We start from the raw sequence: 11162 nt of genomic DNA on the forward strand, positions 1-11162 counted from the left end.
ATTAAAGCAATATACAGCAAACCGGTAGCCAACATCAAACTAAATGGAGAGAAACTTGAAGCAATCCCACTAAAATCAGGGACTAGACAAGGCTGTCCTCTCTCTCCATATCTTTTCAATATAATACTTATTTTTCAATATAGTACTTTCAATCAGTTCTAGCTAGAGCAATTAGACAACATAAGGAGGTCAGGGGATACAAATTGGAAAGGAAGAAGTCAAATTATCACTATTTGTAGATGACATGATAGTCTACTTAAGTGACCCGAAAACCTCCACCAGAGAACTCCTACAGCTGATAAACAACTTCAGCAAAGTGGCTGGTTATAAAATCAACTGAAGCAAATCAGTTGCCTTCCTATACTCAAAGGATAAGCAGGCTGAGAAAGAAGTTAGGGAAACGACACCCTTCAAAATAGCCACAAACAATATAAAGTATCTTGGTGTGACTCTAACCAAACAAGTGAAAGATCTATATGACAAGAACTTCAGGTCTCTGAAGAAGGAAATTGAAGAAGACCTCAGAAAATGGAAAAATCTGCCATGCTCGTGGATTGGCAGGATTAATATAGTTAAAATGGCCATCTTGCCAAAAGCGATCTACAGATTCAATGCAATCCCCATCAAAATCCCAACTCAGTTCTTCACAGAGTTAGCAAAAGCAATTCTCAAATTCATCTGGAATAACAAGAAACCCAGGATAGCTAAAACTATTCTCAACAACAAAAGAAATTCTGGGGTAATCAGGATCCCTGACTTCAAGCAATACTACAGAGCAATAGTGTTAAAAACTGCATGGTATTGGCACAGTGACAGACAAGTGGACCAATGGAATAGAATTGAAGATCCAGAAATGAATCCACACACCTATGGTCACTTGATCTTCAACAAAGGAGCCAAAAACATACAGTGGAAAAAAGATAGCCTTTTCAACAAATGGTGCTGGATCAATTGGAGGTCAGCATGCAGAAGAATGCGAATTGATCCATTCATATCTCCATGTACTAAACTTCACTCCAAGTGGATCAAGGACCTCCATGTAAAACCAGACACACTGAAACTAATAGAAAAGAAACTGGGGGAGACCCTTGAGGACATGGGCATAGGGGGAAAGTTCCTGAACAGATCACCAATAGCTTACACTTTACGATCAAGAATTGACAAGGGGGACCTCATAAAATTACAAAGTTTCTGTAAGGCAAAGGACACTGTTAAAAGGACAAAACAGCAACCATCAAATTGGGAAAGGATATTCACCAACCCCACATCTGATAGAGGGCTAATATCCAATATATACAAAGAACTCAAGAAGTTAGACCCCAGGGAACCAAATAACCCTATTAAAAATGGGGTACAGATCTTAACAAAGAATTTTCACCTGAAGAAATCCGGATGGCTGAGAGGCACCTTAAGAAGTGCTCAACATCATTAGTCATTAGGGAAATGCAGATCAAAACAACCCTGAGATTTCACCTTACACCAGTCAGAATGGCTAAGGTCAAAAACTCAGGAGACAGCAGGTGTTGGCGAGGATGTGGAGAAAGAGGAACACTCCTCTACTGCTGGTGGGGCTGTAAGATGGTACAACCACTGTGGAAATCAGTCTGGAGTTTCCTCAGAAACCTGGACATGAGACTTCCTGAGGACCCTGCTATACCTCTCCTGGGCATATACCCAAAGGATTCCCCGGCATGCAATAAAGACACATGCTCCATTATGTTCATAGCAGCCTTATTTATAATAGCCAGAAGCTGGAAAGAACCCAGATGCCCCTCAAAGGAGGAATGGATACAGAAAATGTGGTATATTTACACAATGGAATACTACTCAGCAATTAGAAACAATGAATTTACAAAATTTTTAGACAAATGGTTTGATCTGGAAAATATCATCCTAAGTGAGGTAACCCAATCACAAAAGAATACACATGGAATGCAATCTCTGAGAAGTGGATATTAATTAGCCCAGAATCCCTGAATACCCAAGGCACAAATTGCATAACAAATGACTCCCATGAAGAAGTATGGAGAGGGTCCTGATCCTGGAAAGTATTGATCTAGCATGGGAAGGGAATATAAGGACAGAGAAAAAGGAGGGAGGTGATGGGAGAATGGATGGAGAGTAGAAGGTTTATGGGACATATGGGGAGGGGGGATCTGGGAAAGGGGAAATCATTTGGAATGTAAACAAAGAATATAGAAAATAAAAATATTAAAAAAAGAAAATAAAAATATTAAAAAAGAATATACCTACTAAAATTAATAATAATAATAATAATCATAATAATAATAATAAAGAATTGAGTTGGAACTTTAAGAAAAAGTAAAAGAAAAAAATGCCTATAGCGGGGAAAGAAAAGCCAGATGTTAATCAATGTGAGATTGTCTACTTTGAAAGAACTCCAGCTGATTGCCACAACACTCCCCCAGTTGGTTTCTGCTGGAGTATTAGGATTGTCAGATCTGGTGACAGGATCTTTATCTGTTTTTCTTTGATATTTCACTTGAAAACCTTGTTGGAGGGCTACCCTGCACAGCTGGGAAACTCCAGATGACTACTTTTAAGAGACTTCCCCATTGGACAATGGTAAATTTTGAGTGACCCTTTCGATGATGTTTTTGCTATCTCTACCAATCTCCTATCTATTGTTTATTAGTCTTTTACTTTGACTTTCTACATACTTAATAAACTCATTCAAAACAACTATAGCTATTGTTTATCATTTTCCATATCATACAAAACAGGAAATTCCTCAAAAACTAAAAATAGAGCTTCTAAACAATTCATAAATCTCATTACTAGGAATTTGGATCAGAAAATGTTAAGCCAGTATATCAATGATATACCTGTACTTGCATGCTACTTGCAGCACTAGGCCCATAATGGCAAAGATATTCAGTCACCATAAAGAACACTGTGTAATGCATACATCAAATATTTTTCCATGAAGTGAAGAAATTCAGCAATTTGAAGTCACATCTGTAGTATGAGGAACTACATTGTTAAATAGAATGAATGAGATAAAGAAATATCAATAGTAGATGTTCTTATTTTTAATCTCAGGACAAAAAAAAGTTGAAGTGAAAAGTAGGACAGTGATTTTCAGTGCTGGGGAAGGAGTTGGATGGGCTGGATGGAGAGAATTAAAAAAAGAATACAATTTGATAGAATCTTTCACAGTAACTGTAGCATAATTAAGGCTGATAATAATTGTATATTTCACAACAGTCATTAAAGAAGACTCTTCAATGTTTTTAAAAAGCAATGATCTGTATTTGGAATGATATGTGTGGAATTGTCACTATACATTGCATATGTATACTGAAACATCACACAAGAGCCCATAATCATGAAAGATAATGGGGATAGTTGGATTGGGGAGTGGGGAATGGATATGAGCGATATATACATCTATAAAATTTTCAAAGACAAAATAAAAATATTTAAAAAGTGAAAATCAGCTGGGTGGTGGTGACACACCCCTCGAGTCCCAGCACATGGGAGGCTGAGGCAGACAGATCTGTATGTGTTCAAAGGAATCCTGGTCTACAGAGTAAATTTCAGGACAGGCAAGGCTTCACAGAAAAATCCTGTCCCCCCAAAAAAAACCACTAATCTAAACTAAACACAAAAAACAAACAAATAAAACAAAACCTAACAAAGTACGTTGCTATTAAAATAGCTTCAGAAGTTTCCTTCTCCTATTTACATACTTTATCTTGTTTTTGACACATTCCAGGCAATTCAACTCACAGAATGTTCCAATTCTAGGTTATGAATCTTAGTTCACTGTACATTTCAGTCCAATAAAAATTATTATTAATGTTTCATACTTTGAATAATAAAATCACATTTGCTATGAATTTGGTTAACAGTCCTTATCTTATGTGCTGGATATCTTTGCCCATCCATCTCCATTTTCTTTCTAACTCACAAACACCCTGTTTCCTTGTCTCCTAATTCTCAGGGTTCCTGGAAAACCCTGATGTCAACATTACAGATCATTGGAAAGCAAGTTCTTATTTTTCTGTATTTTCTTTTATGATTTATCTACAACTTTGATTCATAGTAGTTTGGCAGATGTGCCTATGTGTAGTATTCTTTGCATAGTTGTTGCCTGGGCATTGTACAGGTTTTAAATACACATTTATTAATTCAATTACCTTAGAAATTTCTATTCTATTTCTTTGCTTTCCTCTCTAGCACTCTTACTATATTGCCAAGTGAAATTTTCAACTGGCTTCATATAATCTCTTTTTCCTTTTCTAAATTTCCCTAATCTCTGGTTTGATCCCACATAATCAAACTGTCTACTTAGACACTTTATCTGCTCGGTCTATTCTATTTCACTACTTGTGAATTCTTAACACTATATATTTTAAATTAATAGCATTTGTATAGTGTCATGGACAATAATTAATTTTCTACATTGGTATCTAATTTGGGAAGATGGAGTTTCACAAGAAAGTTTGTTTGTGGCCCTGGCTATCCTTGAACTTATTCTGTAGACTAGGCTAGCTGTAAACTCAGAGATTAGCTACCTCTACTGCCCAGGTTCTGGGATTATAGTGTGAGTCACTATTTCTGGTATCTACTTTTAATATGTTCATCATTATTCAACTGTTATTTTAAGTTTATATTTTCTAAGTTTAATTATCTGAATTGTATGGACTCTTGTTAATGACATTTTTATTGAGTTTGAATCGTGTCACATCAGTGCCACAGTAGACATGTTTATACATGACTTATACCCACACAAAATGGACATAAATAGAGAACTGCTAGCTACATGATTCATTCACATTATTATTTTTCTTGAAGCTATTGGAGTGCTTTTGAAGGGCTTGTGCTAATTACATTCCCTACCAAACCGGATGTTTCCCGTTTTCCTATAGCCTCAGTAATGCTTGCTGTTGCCAGACCTAAGGTTGCTAACTTTGAGTAATCTTATGACTTCTGAAGGTCCTGTTCAGTTCTGTTCTTAATAATGGCTGCAGTACTAAAGATTGTGAATTCATATTAAACTTGTGCAGATGACTGTGAAACCAAGCAACACTTAAATCTAATGATTAGTTGTTTGCTTGCAATTTAGGCTTTATTAAATTAGATCCATTTGCTTTTACAATTAAGTTACATTATAGTGTATTACCAAAATGAATCAGTGACTAAAAAATGACTCTTTGGAGGAGGGAGTTATAGCAAAGTCACAGAAATACTATTTGATGCTGTATTGAACTTAGGAGTAGACACCAAACCATAAAGTAAATATAAAATATGCCTCCAGACTGTAATAGAATAAGAAAATTCAAAAGTAAACAATTATACAAATGAACAATAACCAAAAAAGTGGAGAATGGTGGGAATAATGATTCTCAGGCATGTTGGCTGTCAGGTTCCCCATCTACTTTACCTTTCCATATTTGCTTTGTCTAAAGACAGCATGTCACTGAGATCTCTTAAAAGTTGTGCAAATTGGTATATATTCAGGAATTTGGCTGTTTTATTATATTCATTTTTCTGGGCTCTTTCTCCCTCATTGATCATAACGCCACAATTCTGTGTTAATATTTAGGATTTAACAACATGTTTAGATCTACTTATTACTAAGATCATGAAACAGAAACAGTAACTTCCAATTTATTGTTGCCTTGCTGAGTGACTATGTGCCAAGGATTGTCTTTTCTGATCTAAACACGATTAAATTATTTTGCTACAAGTAAAAATGAAAAGCATACATCTATTCTATATGCACATTTCCAAATTTACTTAAGTAGAAAGAAATTAATTTATTCTGAAGTATTTTTTTACCTGAATTCATTCACAGTCTCCAACTGAATGTAAACAAGAAAAACAATTATTTAATCTTATTTTTAATTTAGAATTGTTTTAGGTGATTTACCTCAAAGAGATAGTCTTTAACTACCTATAATAAGTACACAGTCATTTTCTTCTTTTTCAAAGCCAGATGATGCCTAATACTATCTCAGGATTTCTCAAGAGCAGTTACTATTTCATGAGCATCAAGCTACATCTCATTGTCTTGCTTCCAGAACTCACTAAAAAACGTTCCCAAGTGCTTTCTCCAGTGGTATGAGCACTGGGCAAGCAGCCAGTGGTGCTAGTTCATGGAGGCCAGGTAGCTGTCAGAAGGGCTGTGGCAGCATGTCTAATTTTGCTGTATTAAACCTGTCACAAAATGTTAAGTAAGAGATTACGGGAAGTATGCATAGAACGCATGCTTTATAACTTAATAAACGTGTAGTGCTGGGAACAAGCTAAAGCCTCTCTCTTTTATCTTCTCGACTATTTGGCTTCACCCAGCCTTTTAAGCCACTGCTAAAGGAATGAGTGAAACTGTAAAAAAAATTTCATGAGCCCTACAAAGGTCTCTCCTAAGCGGTAGCCATACCGACTGCCTACAAATACCCAAGAAGCTAATAATGGCTTTCTTTTTAAGCCACACAAATGCTTATTTTTCATTCCATGAAATATGGTAAACACACACACTTTACTGAGGCAGGAAATTTCTGTCTCACTCAGGTTGTCTTATACTTGTCCTGCATTAGCCTCTTAAGTGCTAGGATTATAGGAATCCTAAATCCTAGCCAGCTTTTGTTCCTTTTGCTCTGGACTACTTGGGGATTCGAGGTGAGGTGGTTCAGAGTCAATGACAAGGACTCCGGGCACTGGTGAGAAACAACACAGCAAGCTCATCTGAACACTGCTGCAAGCTCCCATAATACCCTCCACCCACACCCCTTGGTCGCAAGAAAGCATCTCTTCTAAACAGCAGTTCCTGATTGGCTGGCATTATCTGTACAAGCAATCCTTGGTCTCTCAGGCAGTCCTCAATTAGGTCCTCCTGCAGGTGATGCTTTTTCAGCTGCACCCCACCCTGAGAGTTTACATAGAGGTGGCCCTATATTCCTGCTACAGGCTTTAAATATATTTTTTTAACATCTAGTAAGTAACATTATTTACTTTTTAAATTCTGTATTAAGAATTTTGCACATACATACAGTGTGCTTTGATCAAATCTGCTTTTTGATTCTGTTCATCCCAATTCCTTCCCTATTCCTCCACAACTTTGCCCTTCAACTTCATGTCCTCCTCTCATTTCTGAGATTATAATATAATTTCAATGGCTACTCCTTCTCTTTCCTACCTCCAAGCCCTCTGATATACCCTTCTCTCGCTCTCTTCAAATACATGGCCTTGTTTATCATTAATTGCTTCTGCATGCATATATGTATATGCATATATATAATATATATATTTCTAAATGTAGCCTACTCAATCTGTGTAGTGTTACTTGAATACATGTTTTCAAGGATGGCAATTTGAGTCTACGTGGTAATAGCTGTGTGTATACGGGTAAAGGACCATCTACTGGAGCATGGGTAGGCTTTGAGTGGTCACATTCCTGGCGAAAACTTTATCTCCCTCCCCAAGAAACTGTAAGTGGCTAATTGCTTCTCACCCAGGGGTAAAAGAAAAACCTCACGAGCTACTTATCTATCCTTGCTGGGATTTTGCCTGTCTGGAAACTTTGCAAGTCTAGTGCATGCATTCAAAGCCACTGCAAGTTCAAGTGTGAAACGGCCCTGCCATGCCCAGTAAATGATATCTCACAACAGACATCCACTTCAATTGGCTCTTCTAATTTCCCTCAGTTTCTTTACAGTCTCTGAACATTTTGGAGCTGAACACTTCATAACTCCTCATTCTCAATGCACTGATCAAATTTAGCACCAATATGTGAATATAAAAATAGTTTCTCCCCTAGAGCCTATAAGTCATCTACTTCCCCGAGACTCCCTATAAACAGAACAACCATATGGTTCAATAGTACAAGAGTATATCCAAAGGATTCTATATCCTACTACAAAGATACGTGTTCACCCTTGTTCAACGCTGCTTTATTGACAATAGCCAGAAAAAGGGAAACTGCTTAACTATCCTTAAACTAGTGAACAACAGATAAAGAGACTTTGGTATATGTACACTAAACATTTTATTCAACTGTTAATATTATAAAATGTGTTCATAAAAGGATAAAGTTACAAGCTATCACCCTGAATGAAGTTACCTAGACCTAGAAAGATGAACACTATAAATTTTCTCAGATGTAGATACTAGATTTGAAAACTTTGGGTATATGCATTTATATTGGAGTATAGGAGTATATGGATATAAGAGTTAGGAAACTAGTAAGAGGTTACAGTATGGATAAAGAGGGAGTGGGCTAGACATCAGTCAATGGGGAGCTGTAAAATAATGGAACGGTAAGCATTAAATGGGGGTGAGAAACGGAAAGAGGGGAGAGGATGGGGAGGAAGAATTAACACCAACAACCTTTGAAAATTCAACAGAAAAGCTTCTAGTGTGTGTGTGTGTGTGTGTGTGTGTGTGTGTGTGTGTGTGTGTGTGAAAAGGATGTTTGAGTGGAGTTACCCTATAATAAGAGAGGAGAGGAAATGCTTCTCACAAATATCAGAGGCTACCAGATAAAAGGCTCATTTCCAGGCATGGATTATCTTCTTTTGCCCCTATTGGTCAATGGGATCCCTTCCATTGTTATAGATGACCTCCTTGCCTCCCACATTACAGCCGATTATCACTGATTGCTTTTGGTTGCTCAAGAATGTGATGGCAGGACCTTATTGCTGAGGACAAGATATACTTAAGTTATATGACATGGAGAAATCATATCTTGGTATTTCTCTTCCTAAAAACCAAAGGATATTCCAATGTGTATTTTTATGATAGATAATGCTCGTGGCCTTAAAATTAGATAATATTTGCCAAAACCTCCTCTCTTTTTCAATTTTTTCATCCCTTTGTTTAAGACATGGTCTCCTATAGCCCAGGCTGACCTTAAACTCCATGTAGAGCAAATTACCTTGAATTTCTGGTCTTCTTGCTTCTGCTGCTGGCATGGGATTCTGAGTCTGGGTCACCACTCCTGGCTTATGTGGTGCTGAGAATAGAACCTAGGGCTTCATGCATTCTGGGTCTGTCCTCTATTATATCCCAAGCTCTTCTAGGATAAACCTTGCTACTCTGATACTTTAGCTCTGGGTATTAAATTCAGTCCAGGTCACATTTCACCACAGTTGGTTCTTATCATACTATGAAGGACCTTTCTTGGGAGATAATATTCTATTGACTATACTGGGGTGTATTTCATATTTATACTTTCAATGTAAATGCAAAAAGTCCTAGGCTGAAAAATTCATCTTGGTAAAATAAGGGCTTGGGATTTAAAAAATTGGTTTTTCTGTTTTTGTTTTTTTTTTTTCAGCTTTTACTTGTGTTCTCTCTCTCTCTCTCTCTCTCTCTCTCTCTCTGTGTGTGTTTGTGTGTGTGTGTGTGTGTGTGTGTGTGTGTGTGTGAGAGAGAGAGAGAGAGAGAGAGAGAGAGAGAGAGAGAGAGAATTGAAGTTCTCTGGCTATGACAGGATAAAATTTATCAGTAGATATCCAGACAGCATGGAACAAAAACTCTCATTCTTATAACTACTCAATTTTCTTGGAGTGCCACTGCCATGGAAATTGAGCCATTGAACTATTGAGAAAAGACATTCTCTGAACTGAAAAGTGAAGCAGATCTCGTGGAACCCATAAATTAACATTCGGAATAAGATCAATGCATCATAATCTTACTCTACTTTATAAATTCAAACCTTTAGCTCCCATTTAGACAAAATGAAATATCAAAGACCTACAAACCCCCACCCTTTCTCGGATACAGAAGTTTATGGTGCCGTATATTGTTTAATACAATAATTTTCTATGTGTATATGAGTGATGAGGTTGTGTGCTGTGTGTAAATCAACTTGGTTCTCTGAGGGAGCAGGAAGTGAATTATGTATTTTGAATACACTTGGATGTCTTCAAAATATGGGGGTCTGTGCTTTCGAGATCTTAGCATTTCATATGTGAACTCTGAGTTGAGACTCCACTGAATAGTCCTGATAGATCTCCTTTTGTCAATCATGTTTAATGGGGGACAATAATGCAACCCTACAGTGAAAGATGTCCTGGAATTTCTGAAAGGTGAGTTTTTTAGTAATCATCAAATACCAAGTCTTATCCCTATGAATTGTGTGTGGGGCTCTGGAAAGCATGGATCTGTTCTGCAGTGTTTTGCTTCTAGGAACCTCAGAGTGGTATGCAAAACTGCAATGATATAAAAAAGGATTCATGGTGCCTGTCTTGTTAATGATTGTGATGATATCAGTACATTTGACAATTGTTTCTAACTGCTTTTGTGTGAATTATTTCAGTTACTACAACTCTATAAGAAGATACTTCAACGCCTATTTCAGAAGCACACGCTGGGGAGTAAAGCATCTATACAGTTTCCAGGAATCCACAACGTGACCAAGGCAGAACTCAGTCTCAGGCTACTACAATCCAGCTATTGTTCATGATTCTCTTACCATGTATCACGTGAGCATGCATCACCTTGTCTATCTGTCACCTGTTATATGAACCTAACATGTGATAGTAATAAAAATTTCATGGTAATAATTCCTAAATGCTGTACTTAATAGAGACTTAAAATGGAACTATCAGTGATTGGTACAAAATTACAGTTTTTACCAAGGTGAGTGAGAAGTCAGAATATGAAAGTGTATCCACATTTATGGTTAAAGTTAAACAACATAAAATGTTTTCCAGGGTGGGAGGATGTAGAGGGTTCCTCATTCACTCAAAGGAGAAAGGGAAGGGGAAGGGATAATGATTGCAGGAGGGGCTGACTGGAAGGGGTCAGTGAGCGGGAAGAAAAGTGAATAAGTAAACAAAAACATAATAAAAATAGATACAATAAAATATTAAAAAGAAAGAGAGAAACTTATTTGCATAGGCATTAAACAGAAATACCAGCACTGCATCTTTTAGAGCTAAGGGATTTTTTTTCATATTGTTTCAGGATTTTCTTCTTTTTAAAAATATGTATTTATTTTAAAATTTTCTTGCACTATAACTGGGCAGATCCAGGGGTTTTCTAACCTGTCTATGTAGCCCTGGACTACTTCCCAGCCATGTGGCATTGCCTACCATCTTAGTTTTGTTCTGACTGTTCCTGATCCATCCATCTCCTGATGATGACTCTCTCCTGGTGCTCCTTCATGGTGACCTAACTCTCCTCTCTCC

Source organism: Apodemus sylvaticus, chromosome 16 (genome assembly GCF_947179515.1).
Source record: "Apodemus sylvaticus chromosome 16, mApoSyl1.1, whole genome shotgun sequence".
NCBI lineage: Eukaryota > Metazoa > Chordata > Mammalia > Rodentia > Muridae > Apodemus > Apodemus sylvaticus.